Raw genomic sequence first — 20756 nt, 5'->3', positions numbered from 1 at the left:
AGATGGGACTTATGACTTAGGCGCAATTCTTGAGAAAAATCACATAAAATGCAGTTAAGAGAGATGAAAAACTGTTAGTGGAAATTTGTTGCTACAGAAGGAAAAAACTCATCCCTGGAGTAAAAGACTTTAATCTACAGATTGAAAAGAGTTTACTAAATACTAGGAAAAAGTAAGGAAGACTTAGAATTCTGGTAACTTTTAAGATTAAAAAATTTCCATAAGTATTACTAGAGTAAGAAAAAAGTCACCTACAAAGTTAAACAAAATTAAATTGGCCCCATATTTTTTTCTCAGACCCCAGATGACACTGTAATAATGTCTATAGAATGTTGAAGGAAAACAAAATAGGTTACTTAGGTTAAAAAGTATAAAATTATTTTAAAAACAAAAATTAAAAAATATTTTTTAAAAGTAAGAAATTATAGCCTCTATGAACCCTGTGTAAAAAAATGCTTAGAAAGAAGAGGAGTCAAAAGAAATCCATAAATGGTAAAATTACCATGTGGAAACATTGGTGATGAGCAGATTAAATACAGAATAAAGCAGACTAGGGAAAAAGTATGTAATCAAATTTTCAAATAGAAAATATATCATTTAGAAATAGTAATTTGATGCTAGTTAGCTAGGATAAAAAGTTAAAGAGCCAGCAAAATGTAGTGTTCTGGTGGGGGTGGGGGGGTGCGTGGGAGGGACTATCATATTAACGTGCTAATTGCTTCATCCTCCTTAAAGGAGTTTATTTTTGAAGTATATAAATGGAAAAATATGGCTTCAGCATACTAGTGTATTTCATCAGTTGCAAACATTTCTTTTCACATTTTAACATCTCTGGACTTGGAATTTGTCTTGTAATCAACTGTGGCTTACTGATATAATTGGCACCATGTTTTCTTTCCTGATCATTTAAAAATAACAACGCATCTTATAATTATTTGCATTTTAAAGTGCATTAAATATAGATTTTAAACATATAAGGTCATAAAATACAAGCCATAAAGCAAAAGATTGAAAACAAAAGAAATGCTGAGAGAGGAGGCAATAGGAAATAGCAGTTGAGAGCTCAGACTGTGGCGTCGGACTGACTTGGGTTCACATGGCAATGCCAGCAAATGTGGAGATACAGTCAACTTATTTGTGTAACAGTAACACTGACAATTAGAAAATTTTCTATTGAACAATTCTGTGATCATAGAAGTAAAAACTCTAACTTCCGGAAAATTTTAGAATAATGGTAATAAAAGCAAAACATGTCATAACCTATAAGGTACAATTAAGAAGGATACCTAAGGAAAATTCATAACTTGGATGTTTCTAGTTTAAATCTATCAAGAATGAGAAAACAATTGTATGCATTTTTTAAAAAATCAGCAACTAAAGGATAGCAACAGGAACTAAGTAATAATGGCAAAGCCATTAATCAATGAATTCAGTATCAGTTGAACTGATAGATTTAAGAGCTTTTTCTTTGATAATGTAAAAGTCATTAGTCTTAAGTTGGGGAAAGGACAAAAGCCAGAAATATCCAAAATTAAAGATTTTGGAATATTAAAGGTTAAAGAATTGGGAGATGATTTAAGATACAAAATTGAATGCTACAGCTTTGCACAAATCTATACTATACATTTGAAATTTTAGATGAAATATATAGTTTTCTAGGAAATTTTAAGCAGATTTTAAAGGGGTTAGAAAAATCAAAAGTTAGAATAATAGAAGAATAAAACTGTTACAAAGAGCTTATCTATCCTTACCTCTTAATTAAAATGCCTTCTGGATGGCTTCATGGATGAATTCTGCTTAACTGTTAAGGAACAAGTAATATTAATGCCATTAAAAAGGTTCTTGACATTGGAGATAGAAGGCATAATTAACAATTACATTCATGAGACAACAAAATATTGGTATGAAACCTGACATCAAAAAGTAAAAGGGGCACCTAGGTGGCTCAATTGATTTAGTGTCCGACTCTTGATTTCAGCTCATGTCATGATCCCAGGATCGAGCCCCCAAGTCGGGTTCTGCACTGAACATGGAACCTGCTTAAGATTCTCTCTCTCTCTCTCTCTCTCTCTCTCTCTCTCTCTCTCTCTCTCTCTCTCCCCCCTCCCTTCCCCCCCCTTCTGCCCCTCTCCCTCACTTGTGCACTCTCTCTCCCTCTCTCAAAATGAAATAACTCTTTTAAAAAAAGTTGAAAAAAATCAACAAGTCAATCTTGCACAATATTGATGAAAATCATCTTTAAAAATTCAGCAAACACAATAGACCAATGTATTAAAAGAACATAAGCCATGATCAAATGAAATTCATCTAGGAACGCAGGGTTAGTTCAATGTAATTCTGAGATTATACTGAAATACAAAAGATTAAATTTTGAATACCTAAAAACATTTGGTGTATAATTGAACATTCCTATAGAAAATCTTTATAAACAACATTAATGTATAAACATTTTCTTAAAATAAACGCGCGTGTGTGTGTGTATGTGTTTAAAAGGTTTTCTAGCATCATTACTTAATGATTTTTCTCTGGAGGTGCTTGCTAAGGCAATTATGGAAGAGCAACAAATAATAAATGCAAACAAATAAAAGGGAAACAAATAAATACATAAATAAGGTAAAATTATTACTACTTGTCAATTATGTGGTCTAACATCTGGAATACCATCAAACCTAACTAAGGAACAATTGATTAGAAACAAAAAATATGTAATTTAATAATTACATTAATTTGTAGTTTTCCCATGTATAAACCAAAACCTGAAAAATGTAATGGGTATAAAAATCCCACTCATAATAGTTAAAAAAACATTAGAACATTTAGGAATAAACATGAAATATGTGAATACTGTATTGGGAAATTTATAAAACTCTACCAAGTATCATAAAATGACCTGTTCATGTGGTAAAATGTTTGTAAGATAACCTGTTCATATGGTAAAATGTTTGTCGATTATCCATTAATACAAAGCAACGCAATAAAAATCCCAGTGGGATTTGCATTGGATTTATTACAATTATGTACAGTTTATCTAGAAGAAAGAATGTGAGAAAAGGAATGATCAGTAAAATTCTAAAGAAAATTAGGGAGAACTTTTTTTTTTTTTTTTTTTACCTAGTTTGGAAGGTTACACTCCATGGAGTAGCCAAGACTATTTGGGAATTTAATATATAATAAATATATATCAGATCACTGGGAACCAGGATGGATTATGGGATAAATGTAACAACAGAGTTAAGATGGGGAAAAAGTAGATTCCTTTCACTGTCCTTACACAAAGATTTAAATATATGTGTTTAAAAAGTCACAAAGGTATTAGAAGAGGTTTTCTTATCATGGTACAAAACACAGGGGCCATAAAGGAGTAGTCTTAAATTTGATTGTGAAAACTCTTTATTTTTTTTATTATTAAAACTCTTAATACTTTCCTGTCAAAATCACTGTAAATGGTCCAAAGTCTAGTAAGAACAGATAGGGCTAATTTCATAATAAATATTAAAAGCATATAGCATGCTCTTAGATATTGAGTTAAAATACTACCAATTAAAAATGTATATGGTCAAGATAGACGAGGTACACATGTTCAAATATTCTTTAACTCTCCAATCCCATAAAATAATAGTGCAGATATATCTTTTAAGTGGAAATAACTTACTAGCAGTGAAAGGAAAGAGTGTAACTGGTGCCCTCTCTGTCTTCTCTGCACGGGGAGCCACTCTCAGCCACAGCCCCTCATCCTTTGAAGCTTTATGCCTGTGCAAAGTTCCTTCCATCCCCTGCTTGATGAGGAGAACCTGTCAGCTGTTGAGCCAATCATTGTCTGCAGTGGTGCCAAAACAGTAGCTGCCCCATGTACCCTGACCTCACTTATTCCTAGCTGCAGCTGCCAAACTGGTGCCATTTAAAGTGACATCCACACAGCAGCCAAGTTCTTAGGTCTGGGGCAGCCGTTATAGGGGTGGCCAGCTCTGGGGCTGGAATTGGGACTGTGTTTGGGAATTTCATCATTGGTTATGCCAGGAACCCTTCTCTGAAGCAACAGCTCTTCTCCTATGCCATTTTGGGCTATGTACTTTTGGAGACCATGGGTCTCTTTCGCCTGATGGTGGCCATTCTTCTTCACCATGGGAAGAAGCCGTCTTCACCTCCTTTGTCTTGTCTGCCCTGTATGGTCCTTTTCTTATACCTCCCCAGACAGGCTGGGGAAAATGGTTGGCTCAGGGGGTTGACAAAGAGAAGACAAATAAATACTGTATTAATAAGGAGAAGAAAAAGAATGCCATTGGCATACAAGATAAGGGAATTTTGAAATATAAACACACGCGCGCACGCGCGCGCGTGCGTGTGTGTGTGTGTGATTATTTGGGGAAAAATACCGGAGTAAACCATTCTCTAAAGGTCAAGTATGAAATCGCTCTTGTTCAAGTGTACCAAGCTGAGAGCCAGCATATTGGCTCCTCATTCTTTTATTTCCCTGCTGACTCGCTTAATTCTAGGATGATTAGGATAAGAGTACTGAGCAAAATGTAAGCAGAAGGGCTCTTGGATTTCTCCAGACTCTAGCCTACTTATATTGTACCCCAGGAGACAAAGTCCATGATTCCCTCTCTGCAGTGAGGTCAGTGAATAGAATTGGCAAGATAACACGGTATGTAACTCCATGGTAGCACTTCCCAGAAGCTATCTTGAGTTATCAGCATAAGCTTAACTCTTTTACAGATAAGTTATATTCTTCATGCCTTATTTTTTTCAGTGGCATAACTCCCTCTCAAACTCTTCACCAATACCCAAGGTGTAGTTAACAAGAGTATATTTGGCCCAGTTTTCACTTATTATTCATTTCAGGTTTTTTTCTTATGGTCATGGTGTGGGGTCCTATTACCAAGGCAACCGAGAGTGGATTATGTGCTATGCACCTTTTACTAACACTTTTAACTCCTTTTTGTATGATTATTTCTGTTTCTTTAGCTACCCTCATGCATAATAAAAAGGTTTCAAATCATTCTAAGGTTCTGTCTTTACTAGTAGCTATACTCTTGTCTTTTTCCAGGTCTGACTTTTTTCCTACAATGTTTGTCTTACCTCTATAGAGTTCTTCCAAATTTAGCGATGTTTTCTTAATGTCTTTCCCTTTTCCTATAATAAATATCTGTTCTGGTAATTCTTATTCAACACTATTGACACGAATAGAGAATTGACTCTGGGACAATTGTCAGTGTGATTTTTTTTTGGAAACAAGTTGACCCATTGGCTCTCTAACCCTCTCCTACTTCTTTTCAGTGGACAACTGAGAAGTGGCTCATGTGTCTAACAAAGTGTTTGGATATCACAGCTGACTTGATAAGGCAATCTCTATGTAGATAATGCCCTTTTAAGGAGAGATGGGAGTCACTCACAGCCTGAATATAAACTGTCAGTCCACTCTCCCCAGAAACATGTCCCATCCTACTGTAGATGTAACCAGCATTAATAGAAAGATAAATGGATTCCTAAATACAAAGATGAATAGACAAATCAAGCCAGTAATTGAGGAAACCAACAACATGAAGGGTAGGCACTCAATGACAAAGAGAAGAACTAACATCTGACTTAAAAGAACTTCCAAAAGTAAGTTTAATTAATATCCTCAGAGAAATTTAAAAGAATGGAAATGTAAAAATTAAAAATATGCTAAATGAATTTTTTAAAACTCAATATATTAGCTAAATAGAATAGAAACAGCTGAAGGATGCTCTAGTAAGCTTGGATAAATGAGTATTAGCAACATTGGATACTAGAAGAAAATGAGTATTGTTAAGTTTCTGAAGGGAAATCATTTTGGAATTAGACTTCTATTATGCCTGAACTGGTATTTAAAGCAGCATAGCAAAAGAAAGACATTGTAGGATGTGGAACTCAGAAACTTTCCATCATTCTGTGAAATCACTAAGGAATGTATGTTGGCAAAGTTTAACATAAATCCAGGCAAGAACAATGAGCATAGAAACTAGTAAATTCATAGTTAAAACTAAATGATATTCATGTGTATTGTAAATGACGAATCTCAGATAATGTCAACATGCAGTAGATACTAGTTTGGAGAAAAGTAAGAGAAAACATCCAAGATTTTTGTCTTATCCCACTGGAGACTCTCAGTGTTGATTATCTTTAGATAATAACTGAAATACACCTTTTAAATGTTTTAAAATTTCAGGGTAGCGACTAAAAATATTAAAACAGGGGCGCGTGGGTGGCTCAGTCATTTGAGTGACTGACCTTGGCTCAGGTCAGGATTGTGTGGTTCCTGGGTTCGAGCCCCACGTCAGGCTCTGTGCTGACAGCTCAGAGCCTGGAGCCTGCTTCAGATTCTGTGTCTCCCTGTCTTTCTGCCCCTCCCCTGCTTGCACTCTGTCTCTCTCAAAAATGAGTAAACATTAAACAAAATAAAAATATTAAAGCAAAAACGTATAGCAGCAGAGGGAGAAACATAAACAGGAAAATTTAACTGATCCAGATTAGGAGAAGTTAAAAACAAAGTGTGATTAGAGAGAAAATATGAAATAAGATGATGGTAGTAAGTCCAAATGTGTCAAAAACGACATTAATGTAAAAATAGTAAAATTGTCTTTTAAACATAGAGACTATGAGATTTGCCTTAAATAAAAATTTGACTTTGTGTTGTTTACAAGAAATACCACTCAAATAAAACAGGATAGAAAGATATAAAAGAAATGTGTGAGCAAATATTCCAGCCAGATTTAAGAAAAAGAAAGCAATATTAACATTATATAACATAGAACTTAAGGCAAACAACCTCAAAATTAGATAAGAAAGGTATATATCACATTGTTAAAATAAAATACACAGTACACAGGAAGATTAAAAGGGAAAAACTGTATGATCATCTCTCAAATATTGAAAACAATTTAATACTTTAACATGAAATCAACAGTTTAACATTTGATGTACTTTAACAGACATTCCTAATAGAAACTGAACAAGCTAATAATGAACAGAAACTTCATTAATTTGATAGATGCTGTTTACCAGGGATATGGAACAAACATCATGTTTAATGGTGAAACATTAGAAACATCCTATTATGCCAGAGGTAGAACAAACAAGCCCATTGTCACCACGGTCATTCAGTATTTTTCAGGAGGTCTGAGCCAGTGCAGTAAGACAGGAAAAATAATAAGCAGTGGGACTGTTGGAAAGGATGTGAGAAAGTTGTTTGTAGACCACGTAATTGTCCATTTGAAACAAGCCAAGACAACCAATTGCAAACATATTAGAATTAGTGAGAGTTTAGTAATAGTCCCCAATACAATGTTACATATCATGTTCTTCAGCTTTGTCTCTACCTTATACTATATAACAAAATGTGATGAAAATGGATTGCATTCACAACTGTAAGAAAAATGATAAAATACATAGAAATAAATATGACAAGAAGTATGTACAACATATAAGAGGAAACACTGAAATTTTATGAGGGACCTAGAAGAAAACCAAATTATTAGCAGAAAGAAAAAACAATAATCCTGTATAGAAAGATTCAGGGTATGAAATAATCAGTTTAAAACAATAACATCTAAAATAGTGAAGTGTAGCAATAGAAAAAGATAACAATGATGCAAAATAGACCAAAATTACATTTTTAAAGTGCTTGACCACATAAAAGTTGAAATTCATATATGATGCAAGATACTACAATTGAGAATTAAAGATAACTCTAGATAATTAAAGACAAACCAAGAGAATATTTATACATAACAAAGATTAAGATCTAGATCTTGTAAATTATTAAGAAGAAGCTCAATAGAAAAATGGGGAAAGAATATATGTGAATGTTTTACAAAAGAAGAACTAGAAATGACTGGTGAGTAAATGAAAAGATTTTCAGCCCTCATTAGTAATCAGAGAAATGAAGTTTAAAATCACAATAATATTTTTCTATCCTATGAGCATAACTGATAAAGACTGATAAAAGACAGGAAAATCAGTTCTCTCCTACATTTTCATGATAAAAAGCCCTTTTGGAACACACCCTACCAGTATCTAGTAAAACTTAAAAGTGCACGTTCATATAGTCCACAGTTTCATCTTGTACCCATTGAAAATCAATATACATAAATATTAATTGCAACATTGTTACATAAAAAATTGAAAACAATTCAGATGCCCATGAATAGGGGGCTTATAAGGTAAATTATAGTATATAGCATAGTAAGTACTTGGAATAATACTTAACCTTTTAAAAGAACACAGTGATGTGGTAAGTTCCTATTTGATAAGATTGAGTTATACAACAGGAAATTTATTATGATTTCATGTTTTAAGAAGAAATATATGCACTTGCGCATGTATGAAAATGCATACAAGCCAGACTGGAAGAATGTATTCCGTGCTGATAGGTAACCTCTGGAAGGGAGTTTGTCTGGTGAGTAAATGTGAAGAATTTTCACACTTTGCTCTATTAAATTCTTCATTATTTTGAATCTTTTATAATGACAGTGTAATTAAAAATTAGAAGAAAAATGTGCATATCGCAAAAAGAAATACAAAGGCCAATAAGTAAGTATCCTTGTGCTCATGATTATAGAAATGCAAATGAAAGTATCAGTGAGATTTTTCATATGTCATATGAGTAATGATCGAAAATACCCAGTCTTCGCAACGTTGTGACCAAAGAAAGCACTGTTTGTTAGAATATGAATTTTTGTTAGGCAGTTGACTTCATTTATTAAAATTCTGTATCTCCACCCTTTTACTTAAAATTTCATTGTCATATATTATTTTCAAGGCATCATCACAAATAGGCAACAATATATCTGTAAGGATGTTAAGATAGCATTTTTTAAAGTGGTGATATTGAAGCAGTCAGCACTTAAATAAATATTGATACATCCAAGTAATGAAATATATAGATCAGTACAAATGCACATTAAAATTTATTTAAGATACACATTAAATTTTTTAAAAGTATGTTACAAGTAAGTTTATCTAGTGTGATCTCATTTTTCCAGAATCTTTGTGTGTATGTGTGTTTGTGTATCTGCAGGGTATATTGGTTAGAAAAAAAATTCCAGAGGTAAATGCAAGGTTTGAAATCCATTATCTCTTCAATGTAGGATTATAAGGGACTTTGTTTTTCTTTGTTCAGTATTTCTATAATGTTTGAGGAGGTTTTTTTTTGTTTTTTTTGTTTTTTTTTACCACAGTGATGCATTGCTTTTGTCATCAGTGAGCCACTAATGTAACAGTTGATTTATACATTCCTTAGGAATTTTCCTTTTGTTAAAATAAAAAAATTGTTCTTTTGTGATTTAAGAGTTGAATATTGTATTTATGAAAGAATCTTCTCTTATTTTCATTGACTTTTCATCCCTTTAGTTCTTATCATTAGTAACAATAATATTTAATATTTAGTAAATGTGTACTCTGTGCCAGGCCCTGTGATTTTCAAACTGCATCTATTAAAAATTTTTTTTTAGTGTTTATTTATATTTGAGAGAGAGAGAGCGCACAAGCAGGGAGGGGCAGAGAGACAGGGAGACACAGAATCTGAAGCAGGCTCCAGGCTCTGAGCTGTCATCACAGAGCCCAACGCAGGTCTCCAACTCATGAGTTGTGAGACCATGACCTGAGCTGAAGTTGGACGCTTAACTGACTGAGCCACCCAGGTGCCCCATCAAACTGCATCTATTTTAATCCAACCAGTCCTTGGATTATTACTGTTGTTTGTCCTACAGAGCAGCAGTTCTTAAACTTTCTGGTTTGGGGAACTATTCATACTCCCCCATGTTACTGAGGACACCAAAGGACTTTTGTTTATTTGCATTACATCTATCGATATATGCTATATTAGGAATTGTCTTAGAAGTCTTTTAAGTATTTATTATTTTATTTTAAAGAGCAATAATAAATCCAATATGATAATGCGAAAAACATTTTAATGAAAAATGACTATTTTCTAAACAAAGTACTTTTTCAGAGCAGCATTGTTTTACATTTTTGCCAATCTCTTTCTTGTCTGGTTTAGTAGAAGACAGCTGAATTCTTAAACCTGCTTCCTCATTCAATCTGTTATGATAAATTATTTTAGTAGATTGTATCATTCACAGTTATTCAGTTCCCTGCCCTGTGTTAGGTTCAGCCATATGACTTGCTCTGGCTAGTGAAATGGAAGTTTTTCATATGCTACGTCTAAGAGGAAGCTTTAAGAGCCATTCTGTGCTTCTTCCAGCCTTCCCCTCTGCCATGTGCACTGAATGTCCCCAACGGTAGCTGCCCCATTTCCAACTTGGTTCTAGAATAAAAATGACAGTAAGTAGAGCAGCTGATCCCTAGCCAACAATAATTTGGGTGAGGAATAAGCCTTGCTTGTAAATCACTGAGATTTAGGGGTTGTTAATGTATCGTAACAGAGTGTAAGCTGACTGACACAGAAGTTGATAAGTAAATGGGATACTGCTGTAATACACAGACGTAGAAAAACACCTAAAATATATGACATTGACTGTGGAGCTAGGCAGAAGGTGGCTTCCATGATAGAACTTTTGGTGAAATTGTCACCTGAGGTAACTGGAAATCAGATAATATACCAGATTTAATATGTGGTATTAGGCATTAGGAGACTTTGGGAGAAAAAATGGACCAATGTTCTTTGGTTGCCACTGGCTTCATTTGTTTACAAATGGAGATAAACTCAGGAAAGAATTGGCCTGTTTATAAGCAGGGTATAAAGGGAATAGGGAGAATCTAGAAATTCCAGGAATTGAAGAGTCAACATATTTAACTCTTCCTCATTTTCAACTGATAAAATATATAACTGAAAATTATTTGGATCCACAGAAGCCCATTATATTTCAGGTGTCTCCTAAAGACCACATCAGAGCTAACACTCGCACAGTTTTGTTAAAACTTCAGATTCAATGAAAGTGAGTAGGCAGTGAGGATCAAGAAAAACGAATGACTTCCCAGAGGGCAGAGCCAGCAGCCTCAGAGTACAGTGAGTGAGGAAGCAGCTACAGGAAAGCAGATTAAGAAATGATTAAGGAATGTTCTCCACCCTGGGGGCAAGCGGCTCTTACATCTTCGGCCCAGCAGAGTTTCAGAATTCACACGGATAAGAGACGGCTGTATGTTTCCTGTCTTCCCCTTTCTGAATTGAAGGTTTATTCTAGTTGTAGTATTCCCATTCTACAATTATATGCTGGATGTTTGAGGGGCAGCTAACTTGTCATTTTAGTTTGTTGGTCTCCAGAGTAAAAGGTGCCAGATCTGGACTTGAAGTAGAGTCTGTTACAGGATTATGGACTTTTTTTGTGACTCTTTTGGCATGATTGGATAGGATTTTCAGGTTATCACCTCTGGGGAGTAGGGTGTGAGAAATCTAATTCTCCACCCAGTGATCTCAAGCTTGGCCGTGTGACTTGCTGTGTCCAATGAAATGTGAACAGAGGGATGGCTATCACCTCCAAGCAGAATCCCTAACAAACATTACATTGTTCTGCCGTGGCTGTCTTCCCTCTGCCAGGAAGCATGTGCTGCTTCCTCAGCCTGCCCTGGCTGACATGTAACGTGAAATAAATCTTTGTAGTTGTAAGCCACGAAGATTTGGGAATTATTTGTTACTGCAGCATAACCTAATGTAAGTTGTCTGATAAATCAATATTGCTCAGAGTTTTTGATTTCACCTCTAGAATCCTGAAAACGCTAAGACTCCAAAATCTCCTGGAAAAAAAAAATCACTTTTTCTCTGCACTTTGCTAATGAAAGATACAGAGTAAAAACGATTGTTGCTGTTTGGCAGTATTGCGTATGTACCATATATAGTGGTACTGTTTTTCACATTCCGGGATCCTAATTGCTTTGTTGTAAGGTCAGCGCCAGTAGTCAGAATTGCACTTTGTGCTACCTAGTGCTCCTCATTAGTGTAGTGAAGCAGTGTTCTGCAACGGTTTTATTCAATTGGTTTTCACCTTGGGATGGTTAATTCTAGAAGCTGGGATCTAAACTTGTTGGTCACACTTTGGACAGTGAGCTGTACCATCTGTCTGTGATTGAATACAGTCAAAAAATACATGGAAAGTCTTCCAGACATTTCAAACTATAGTGTCAGTACATTTTCAAGAGTTTTCAAGACACTTCAGACATAGTTTTTTGTTTTAACCTGAGAAAACTTTGCTTCTTTCCCCTACTGCCTTTTTTGTTGTTGTTGGTGGTGGTTTTTTTTTTTTTTTTTTTTTTTTTGCAACAAGCGCAGTGATTTGGGCTTTGATCACTGTATTCTTTGCAGGACCCCAGGCTCAGCATCTTTTCCTTTGTTTGTTCTTTGATTTGTAAACTTTCAGAACTCCATAGCTAAATTTAGAAGATTGGGCAAAAGCGATAGTCTGAAGACTTGCCTTCTTAAATTGAATAGAGAGCCTTAGGGCCCATTATCTTTCCTGACTTGATAATATGAGCGAGTACCGGAAACTTAAGGATCCCTCAGGGTTGCTATAGCAGTTGATTATGTTTCATAAAAGAAAGATACATAAAAACACAGCATGTTCATATCAATTCCAAAAAGATTTTCACCAGTTCAGTGACAGGAGAGTACTTATTACCAGGTTAATTCAGTCAAGGCAGTGGACATAGAGTCTTACATTAGGGAAAAAAAGAACTATCCTAAAAGTTATATTGTAATCTAGTAGTTGTCTTGACTGTTGATCCTCTGCGAAGCAAAGCATCTTGAATTGTGGTAAATGTGAGCAGAGCTGGGCAATTTCAGCAAACTGGTAAATTTTTATAGACTTGGGGATTGTATTCTTAGGATTTGTCTTAGGTCTGTCTGTCTGACTTGAATTGAACTGTGGTACTGAAGAAGTTGGCACAAAAAATAACTAAGCAAAGCTAGTGAAGGTCACTAATTTCTAAAGTTTAACCGATTGACACTGAGCGCATCTGTTCTCTGATAGGCTGTTCTCTCAGCATATTAATATATCCCTGCACAGAGGGCCTCTGTCCATGTCACGTGGAAATGGCAGGGTTCTTTGTCTTCTTGTCTCATTAGCTAACTGGAGTCAAGCACTCAAACTTGAAAGTGATTTTTTTTTTTCAGTTTCAGATGAGTATTTATAAAACTTTTTTTGGACAACTAGTAATTGGACAATTAGATAAACTATTCATATAGTTGAGGAGCCAACAGTTATTTTTTAAAAGTTTTTGGAAAGCATTATGTAGTTGATTCATTGTGTTTTTGTTTTTTGTTGTTTTTTTTTTTACATTCTTTACAATTCTGTTGTTATGGGATTAAAAAAAATAATTTGAAGAATACTCTGTGCAGACAGAGTCTTTGAGTTCTCTTAATGTCAGAGAAAGGACACCAAGAGATCTCAGAAACTGGCTCACTTATAAATTAGAGAAGACCACGGTCTGCAACTCTCTTTAGCTTGATGAGCTGAAGCTAAAATACGAAGAATAATATGCTGTCTTTCATAGATGAATATGTTATTAACGATCTACCATGTAGAACATGCTTTTTGTTGATGTTTTCAATACAGATAGAAAACAAGGAGTGGGAGTGTTTAGTAAGTTATTCAAATCAACAGTGCCTATAAAGACTTGAGAATTTGAGTGGACTGAGTTCAGGTTAAATAAGTAAGACGTTAGGTCTACCAAAAAGCTCAATTGATCTAAGGTATTGTAGAAGAATATTTCTTAACAGTTTTCAAAATGGGGTCCCTGGAAGACTGGTGTCAACATCATCATAGAACTTGTTGAAAAAATCCAAAATCTTGGGCCCCATCCCAGACATTACTGAATCAGAAACTCAAGCTTTTGCCCTAGCAATCTGTTTTAATAAGTCCTCCAGGGAATTCTGATGTATGCTGAAATTTAAGAATGTTACTGATCTAGAACTGTATCCTCTTCTACTCAACTCTGGTCAGAGCAATCCTAGATCAATTACTTTTAAATTTTATTTTAAAAATACTTATTAATAATAAAAAATAATTTATTATTTTGCTTCTGGTTGTTACCTTGATCACTGTTCTCAGACTTAAGTGATGGATGAGCCCCTCTTATCTGAAGTGTTCTTATTCTACCTCAGTTTTCATCTCTAGCTAGGGTTAGAACTCTGATTTAAACCTTATTTTCCTTCTGCTTTTTTTTTTTATGTCTCTATTTTGAAAGAGAGAGAGAAAGTGGGGGAAGAGCAGAGAGAGGGAAAGAGAGAGAATCCCAGACAGGTTGCACGCTGTCAGCACAAAGTCTGATGTGGGGCTCAAACTCACAAACCATAAGATCATGGACTGAGCCGAAATCAAGAATCTGATGCTTAACTGACAGCCACCCAGATGAGCCTTCCTTCTGCCTTTTGAAGATATTATTCTGTTATCTTCTAGCTTCTTCTTGTTGCTGTCAGCCTTATTTATTGTTCCTTTATAGGAAACTTGTCTTTTCTTTCTCACAACTTTGAAGATTTTTGTCTTTTTATATCTCTGTCTTATATTTTAGGTAATTCATCAGATCTGTCTTGTAGTCGAATCTGTTGTTTATATAATACATTGAATTTTAAATTTCAGTGTGTATTTTTCTAGAGGTCCTATTTGGTTTTTTTTTTTCCATATCTGTCTGTTCATAGTGTTCTATTATTTTGTGATTATTTAAATTCCTTTTCTCTTGTCATCTTAAATATATCTTTTATTTTAACTTTCAAAAAGTTCTTTTATCTCAGGTCTCTGCCTATGCTTTTTCCTCATTTTGTTGATCTTTAGACTCTACCTCATGAAAAATCATTTTTTTATGTAGTTTTAAATTTTTGATTATGAGTTTATTTTTTACAAGAATTGTTTTTCCATGGGAATGTATATTTCCTATATTAATAAAAATGCCCCTGTAGAGCTCTTTTACATTTGTTTTTCCTGATGGTCTCAGGAGTTTCACTGATCCAGGATCAGTTTTTGTTCATATTTCAGCTTAGGGATTCTTTGTAGTATGTGACGATTATAAATTCTGACAGCACACCAATATTTGGATTTTAACTTCTTGTGGAAGAATATTTTTTCCCCAACACCAAGTGGATAACTTTATATGCACTTAAAAACAAAGCTTCCATGTCACTTTAATATGATCTCTTCTCCCTGAAAGGGTAGCCTTTCGAGGTCTCAGAAGTAGGCAGGTGTTACGGACTTAATATTTGTGTCCCCCTAAAATTCATATATTGAAATCTAAATCTTAGTGCCTTTATAAGAAGAGGCTAGAGAGCTAGCTTGTTTTCTTCCCACCATGGGAGGATACGGTGTGAGGTTGTCAGTCTGCAACTCAGAAGAGTTTGCAACTCAGCAAAACCCAGTCGTGCTGGCATCCTGATCTTGGGTTTCTAGTCTCCAGAACTATGAGAAATAAATTTCTAATATTTATAAGCCACCCAGCCTATTGTACTTCGTTGTAACAGCTTGAGCTAAGACAGTGGGACACTGTCTAGTTTATATCTCCATTCCTCTGTGGAAGCTGAGGTCTATCCCCATATTGATATTAAAGCCCAATATGTAGCTGTTAGGTAATTCTGGCCTCATGTCCTCCTGAGATCTGAGCAAAATTTAGTTAGGTTTTGGGTTTGTTGTTGTTGTTGTTTTTCCTAGTACATGGATATTTCCTTTTCTTTCAAACTCAGTTTTTTAACTAAAACATGCTATGATATGGAATCCATAATTTCTATGTTTCGTGTCAGCTCAGTCTGCCATATTGCCAGAGTTAAAATTTCTTGGTCTCTTAAATTCTTCCCATTTTTTGGATAGTGCTACCTATATGTATGTAAACAAAGTAGAGATAAATACCTTATCCATACAATCCTTATATAATTATCACCTAAAACAGATTTACAACTTAAATATAAAAATTTATGATGAATAAAATTAAAATTAACAATATTACCTTAATAACGTCAATTTTATGGTTTTGCTAAAGCTAAGTCGCTACATACACCATGAATAGTACTAAGTGTCAATGCAGGATTTTCAGAGTCACGTGCAATGTATGACTTTTCTGCCAATTTTGTCTGGTTAACCTATTGTGAAACTTTTTTATACTGTGCGATAACCTAGTTTGACTTGATACAGTTGCATAAAGGTCCATGTCTGCCCTTTTGCTCATAGCAAAAATATCCTGTTACTTGATACCAAGGTAATTGTAAATACAAATGCAAGGCCAAACACTGAAATCATATAATGGTTTTCAGTTATAAAAACAAGCATTCAGATAAAACAAACCACAATTAACTTATGTTTTTAGACAGTCACAAAAGTGTGGAAAATGTCCCATCAAGAACCATGGAACCTGTCTCTGTAAACCAGTTTGGGGAACTCTCATCTGTGACATACAGTTGTGACATGGCTGCTTGAATTAAGAAGAGTCACCTCTGGGAGGGATATCAGGAAAATGGTGGAGTGGGCAGCTCCAAACTCTCATCCCACCACAAAAACATTGACCACATGAATGCTGAGTTAAGAAAAAGGCAGTCTGATAACAGGAAATCTGTGTGGTGTTTTTACTTGCCCTTTCCCCGCTTTCCCACCAAGCAAGTTGGTTGTCTTGAAGCAGCTGCAGCCCATTTCCCGAACGTGGGTCCCTGTTTACTGACTGCAGAGGGGTCAAAGCACATCTCCTACACAAAGTATTGTGTATGTTTCTTCTAACCTGTCTAAGGGCTACCTCATGCTCAAATTATCCCAGTTTTCTCAGCGGAAACTTTGGAGAACAGAAGGCAGTAGGTTTATATATTCAAAGAGCTGAAAGAAAAAAAAGAAAAGAAAGAAAACCTTATTAACCAAGAATTCTGTATTTGACAAACTGTCCTTCAAAAATGAAATTGAAAACATATCTAGATAAACTGACATATCTAGATAAAAGCTGAAGAAGTTCATCCCCTTTAAGAACAAGAAATGCTAAAGGGGTTCCTTTAGGTTTAAATGAAAGGGCACTAGCCAGTAACTTGAAGCTGTATAAAGAAGTGAAGATTTCCAGTAAAGGTAAATACATATAAGAGTCAGTATTATTGTATTTTTGATTTGTACCTCTACTTTGTATTACTACTTGATTTAAAACACAAATGCATAACAAGAATTACAAATCTGTCTTACTGGGTGCATAGTATGTATAAGTGTGTAAAAAATGTAATTTATGACAACATAAAGGTGACCTAGATGAAAAGAGCAAAATTATAGAAACACACTTTACCTAAACTGGTTCCAGAAGAAAGAAAATTATAATAGACCTATAATAAGTAAAGAGATTGAATTAGTAATCAAAAACCTCCCAAAAAAGTCCAGGACCAGGTGGTTTCACTGGTGAATTCTACCAAACATTTAAAACGAATTAATACCAATTCTTCTTAAACTCTTCCAAAAAATATAAGAGCAGGGAACACTTCCTCATTCTAGGACAGCAGCATTACCCTGATACCAAAGCCAAATAAAGACATCACTAGAAAAGAAAATTACAGGCCAGTATTCTACATCAATACATAACCACAAACCCTCAACAAATTACTAGTGAAGTGAATCCAACAGTATTGAAAGTATTATGCACCCTGACCAACTGGGATCTTACCTAGGAATATAATACTCGCCCACTGTCACAGAAGCAGTCAGGTAATACACTACATTAATGAGTGAAGGAAGAATACCATGTTATTGTTACAATTTTGCAGATAAATGATTTAAAAAAAATCCAACACTCTTGTGGCAAAAACACTCAGGCAACTAGGAATAGAAAGGAATGTTTTCTTTTTTCCTTTAATTTTCTTTATTTGTGTTAAAATGTTTCTAGATGTGGGACTCTTCTTGTTTATTTTATTTGACGTTCATAGAGCTTCTTGGATTTGGGGCTTAATGTCCTTCATTTGTTTTGAAAAATTCCCAGCCAGTATCTCATCAACTATTTCTTCTGTCCAGTTCTCTCTTCTTTTACTTTCTTCCTAGGACTTCAGTTACACTTTATTAGCTCTTTTACTTTGTTTCATATGTTTCTTAAAACACTTTGTTTTATACATCTAGTTTTCTTTCTTTGCCGGAGTCTGAATATTTTGTTGGACCTATCTTCTAGTATATAAATCCTTTCTTCTGCCATGTCTTATATGTCATTAAAAACATATTTTGGGTTCTCAGCTTCAGAAATTGTGTTTTTCAGTTTAGAATTCTTATCAATTTTCTATTGATAGATCTCAGATCTCTAGTAAAATTCTCTTATTACCAATTTTATAAACATTATTTCACACGGTAATTACAATATCTGAATTATCCAAGGGTTTGTTTTTGTTTTCTATTTTTTATCTTGTTTTGCCCCACCCCCTCTCATGATATATTTCTGTCTTTTGATACTTCTGATAATTTTTTTTTTAAGTTCTGGACCATGTATTCTCACTGCAAACTAGGCTATCCTTAAGGCTTTGTAAAGATTAGTCTGTTTCTGGTTTGCACGTAATCATAAGGTATGGTCCTGTTGGAATTTCAACCTGGATCTTGGCCTGTTTGCCAGTGCCCTTATTCCTTGGTGGATCTTGATCTCCAAACCTCTGTCTAGCCCCACGAGACTGCTTAAATTCTACTTAGCTTTCTCACCTCTTAGCTGATTCTTCCTGATTGTTGTGTTTCATGCCCCCTTACAGTTTAGGATCAAGTAAAAGGAAACAATAGAAGGAATGTCAATCTCTACAGTACGCTTTCCTCCAACATCATCTTATTCCCTAATTTTGACTGTCTTTGTGTCTGAGGACCTGAAGTAAGAGTGCTAAATCCATTATTATTTGACTCCACATCATTGAGCAGCTCCACTTTCCTTCTCAGCCTCCGAATTCTGTGTTGGGAATAAGCAAATGCCCCAAAGGGAAGAAACATGAGAGAAATTCCACCGTTTAACTTTTCTCTTTTGTTTCCTTAAATCTTTGCGTCCTTCATTGCTCTTTGATGCCTTCAAACAGCTGTTTTTATTTTGTTTTGTTTGTGTTATTTTATCAAGTTTTACAGTGGGTCTTGGTGGGAAGATTTGTTTTACATCAGCTGCGTTGTAATTGGAAGGCTCCTAAGTCTCTTTTTATCTGTACACACTCTACATTTTTTTTAATTCTTTGTCCATTATTTGTTAAAGAAAACCACCTACTTATTTTGCAGGGTGTCCCATGGTACATCACTATGATGTCACTTAACATGGTCCTCTGAGCTCCGTATTTTCTTTAAACCGGTGGTTAAATATAGATGTAACTTTGTCAAAAATACTTGATAAATACATACGTATATTTCTAATTGTGTTAAGTTGGGAAGCTCATAGTGTCTAATTTTCTCTATTTTTTTTGATGTTAAGAATGAATTCATGTGTTCAGTTTTATTTTAATTTGTAATTGGTGTCAAATGGTAAATAAATGTATGGTTTTAACGTTGTTAAGAAACTGCCAAGTGGTCTTTGATGGTAACCAGACCATTTTACGTCTCTAAAACCATAGTATGAGAGTTATGGTTACTCTAAATTCTTGCCAACATTTGGTATTGTCACTGGCATTTTTTGGTCTTTTATTGATCATTTCCCCATTACCTACCACTGGTGAGCCCCTTGAATTTGAATTTATCTGTTATCAATATATTACTGCCTCTTCATTTACATTTGCTTTTTCCTTATGTATATTTACCCATTATTTTTTTCAAATTGTTATTTAAATTCTAGTTAGTTAACATATAGTGTAATACCAGTTTCAAGAGTAGATTTAGTGATTCATCACTTACATATAATGCCCAGTGCTCATTATAGCAAGTGCGCTCCTTAATACCCATCACCCATTTAACCCACTTCCCTCCATCAACCCTCAGTTTGTTCTCTATCACTAAGAGTCTTATGGTTTGCTGGGGCGCCTGGGTGGCTCAGTCGGTTAAGTGTCCAACTTTGGCTCAGGTCATGATCTTGCAGTTCGTGGGTTTGAGCCCCATGTCAGGCTCTGTGCTGACATCTCAGAGCCTGGAGCCTGCTTCAGATTCTGTTTCTCCCCCTCTCTCTGCCCCTTCCCTGCTAGCATTCTGTCTCTCTTTCTCTCAAAAATAAATAAACATAAAAAAAGATTTAAAAAAAGTCTCTTATGAGACTTATGCTTCCCTCTCTCTCTTTACCCATTATTTTATCTGTCAGTTTCATCAATTTTTTGGTCTTGCCTTTGTCTTTTAATAAGATAATTTAAACAATATACAATTATTGTGTTATTTATTTGGTTATGAGTGTGTTGTTTTGTTCTTTCTCTTTTTAAATTTTCTTTTGTTTGTTTTGGTACATATGCCATATTTTATAGCTTTTGCACATCCCCAGAGCTTTGAAAAACATAAGTCCTTTCATTTTTTCCAAAATACTCTTAAATTTGTAATTCTCCAAGTGTTAGAATTAGTGTGAAAATTTTCATATGTGACATAATATAAGCGGTTTATCACACATTTGCATTATCTCCCTCTTCCTCTGCTATAGTTTTAATATGTTGCAGTGTTTTAGATCAAGATTAGTATTATTATTCCAGCATTTAAAAATGTTTATTTATTTATTTTGACAGAGAGAGGGGGAGAGAGAACACACATGCATGAATGCACAAATGGGGGAGGGGCAGAGAGAGAGGGAGAGAGAAAATCCCAACCAGGCTCCACACTGTCAACATGGAGCCAGACACAGGGCTCACTCCTACAAACTGCGAGATTGTGACCTGAGCCAAAATCAAGAGTCTGGTGCTTAACTGACTGAGCCACCCTGGTGCCCCTTGATTA

At 34.9% G+C, this 20756-nt stretch overlaps 1 protein-coding gene and 1 pseudogene across 1 annotated transcript in view; both read left to right on the top strand.

Annotated features, from left to right (window-relative positions):
* The window catches only part of EXOC6B (exocyst complex component 6B), a 612716-nt gene that overhangs the window by 389939 nt on the left and 202021 nt on the right, over positions 1–20756 (top strand). The window lies entirely within an intron of this gene.
* On the top strand, positions 1232–4372 carry LOC124503202 (ATP synthase F(0) complex subunit C2, mitochondrial-like; annotated as a pseudogene).

Source organism: Lynx rufus, unplaced genomic scaffold (genome assembly GCF_022079265.1).
Source record: "Lynx rufus isolate CCGP_SWC_20201006 ecotype Redwood Valley unplaced genomic scaffold, mLynRuf1.p SCAF_8, whole genome shotgun sequence".
In the NCBI taxonomy this organism is placed as follows: domain Eukaryota; kingdom Metazoa; phylum Chordata; class Mammalia; order Carnivora; family Felidae; genus Lynx; species Lynx rufus.
The sequence above is the reverse complement of the archived record's forward strand: the minus strand, read 5'-3'. Positions and strand labels throughout refer to the sequence as shown.